The 2,500-nt window shown below is 43.9% G+C and overlaps 1 long non-coding RNA gene across 1 annotated transcript; it reads right to left on the bottom strand.

Annotated features, from left to right (window-relative positions):
• Nucleotides 1-1,125: 1,125 nt before the first annotated feature.
• Nucleotides 1,126-2,079, bottom strand: LOC147819631 (uncharacterized). Its single transcript, XR_015436752.1, has 2 exons — nucleotides 1,949-2,079; nucleotides 1,126-1,352 (listed from the first exon to the last, which is right to left on the bottom strand). It is a non-coding gene; the product is annotated as an uncharacterized LOC147819631 (long non-coding RNA).
• Nucleotides 2,080-2,500: the final 421 nt, after the last annotated feature.

The raw sequence follows: 2,500 nt of genomic DNA on the forward strand, positions 1-2,500 counted from the left end.
TATATTAATACTGTGAAAGTATCAAAGCCTCAGTCCACAGAGAAATGCACACAGCCTGTATTCAGAAACTGAGCCTTAAAACCAGCCGTCAGGACTTCTGGAACTTTGTGATGTCACAACAAAGCAGTCACCAAGCCCCGCCCACCTGGACCCACCATCCAAACCTTTCCCTGAGTGTTTTTACCTGAAATCTGCTATATTTTTATTGGATCACTCAGAAAACAGTCAGCCAATCAGAAGAGAGGCTCATGTTTCCACATTCTGACTTCAAAACACCAAAGTCGGAAGAACGACTGAGGAAACAGGAATGTCCGAGGAGCACATGAACGCAGCACAAGTCAGTATGAATGTGATCAGGAGCAACTTGTCCATCAGGTGTTGGTATTTCTTGTGAAGAGTGAAGGTTTTGTCCTGAAGGTGGCGCTACAGGAGAAATGATTAGGGTTCATCCTCTGAGGAGCATGAGCTTGTTGATGGACTCACAGTGAAACAGAGTATTAATCTGCTGATGTGGAGATAACACAGCGAGTATTTCCAACTGTGGACTGATGGAGATTCACTGACAAGGTCGAAACCGAGCTCAGTGTGCACCGTCATCATTAGTCACCAAACGCTTGTAACGACCGTTTCAAACGCCTTTTCATTAAATGTGGCGTTCAGAGTCGATCCCACTGGGACTGCGGAGGTGAATCTGTTTCTCTATTTGAATCTGTGGCCAGAATCCTAATAATTTGGACTACTGGCAGTTGCATCCGATTGAGGCGAGATAAAACAGAAACGTGTTTTATTTTTATTGCCCTGAATGCATCATCTGTTCCACATCATCAAAGCCGACGTTCTGTGTATGGTGATTAATTTACGAAACGCTCTGTTTAAAAATTAAGCCCATTTTAACACATCAAAGGAAACACTACAAAGCTGTTTGTTCAGTTATGAAGAGGCTGCTGGTCGCTCGCTGCAGCGGGAGGGAGTGTCCTGAAAACACCTCTGTACGAGCCTCGAACACGCCACCGCCTGTTCACCTCTCACACATGCACCACTGTTACAACATATATGAACATGTACGTGTGTCAAAAACATCTGTGATGTCATGAATTCTTACATACAACACAAAACCTTGCAACATTTTAAAATAAAATAAAACATTTATTTTGAAAATTCTACTAAAGTGACATTTTTCGTTGGTGTCAGATTCTTTATCACTTTATTGCGACGAGTGCTGATTGGACGGGGCCCCAACAGACTCCAGAAGCTCCACCGGAGACGATGAGAAAGCATCCACACATCTGGACTCTGACAGCTGCTGTAACAAAGAACCTCTGCTCATGTAACCATGGCAACATCTGGAAAGTCTAATGGGAGAGATGGAAGACATCCGCACAAAGTTTATACTTTAATTTACTTTATATTTTCCACATTCAGAGAACTTCTAGAAAACGGATTTTAGGTGATTGATTGATTGACTGATTGTTTGATTAATTGATTGTCGGTAAGGAGGAATTCACGTCCTGTTCCCACAAGTGTAGTGTTGTTTGTTTTCTAAGGTGATGTAACCACTGTTGCTACGGTGACAAGTTTACACACATCAGTTGACTATGATCACATGATCATATGTTTGACTTTATGAACTGTTTGATCAGAATAAGAAGCAGCATCAGACAGACGTCCAGCTCAGTGACGTCAGACCACACCAAGATGTAGCAGGTTGTAGTTAGCTTAGCATTAAGCAGCAGGTGAATGAACACAAGTAGTTTGTGTTCTGAATGATTTGTCGAGCAAATGAAGCCACATTGGAGACATCCATTCAGAGGAGAAGCTAAGCTAACAGGCTAGGTTATGAAGAGGTAGCTAAGCTCATGACCTTTCCTCTGGAACAAATTGTACATTTTGAATTTAGTTGTTGTTGTGATGATGAACTGTTCCTGTTTTTCCTGAACAAATAAATTACATTTTGTGAGTTGTCTGTCTGGTCCAGGAGGTTCCCGCTCTGACAGTCAGTGCTAAACTCTCCTCCATGCTGTAGTGTAGTGCAGTGCTGCCACTGCAGGGACTTCTGGGTAACGCCCCCCCCCCCCTCACCACATGCCTCCTGTCTGTGGATGGTAAACAGAGGCTGGCCAATGCACTTTAATCTCCTCACTTATCGCCACATTACTTTCTTGTCAGGATATGACCAGTAATGAACTACTTCCTGTTTACTGAGACGCTGCTGTTGCTTTCTTCTTCTTCTTTTTCTTCTTCTTGTCCTCCAGCTGCAGGACTGTTGGCGCAGGACCAACAGCAGTCCGTTTACCATTTGAGCAAACACATCTCCATCTCATTTACATGCTGGAAGCCGCTGCACAGTCAGAGTGCCAGGCCTCCGTCTGGAAACACATCTCTGTCCAGATACAGTCAGGAAGTGACTCGCTTGTCTATTGATAGACCTCAACGAATGCAGCCGATCAATACGTGCTGGGAACTGAAGGTGATTGGATGACGAGGGCTGAAAGCTTCATCG

Source organism: Seriola lalandi, unplaced genomic scaffold (genome assembly GCF_002814215.2).
Source record: "Seriola lalandi dorsalis isolate HSWRI2012SDOR001 ecotype SW California unplaced genomic scaffold, Sedor1 jcf7180002051568, whole genome shotgun sequence".
Lineage (NCBI taxonomy): Eukaryota > Metazoa > Chordata > Actinopteri > Carangiformes > Carangidae > Seriola > Seriola lalandi.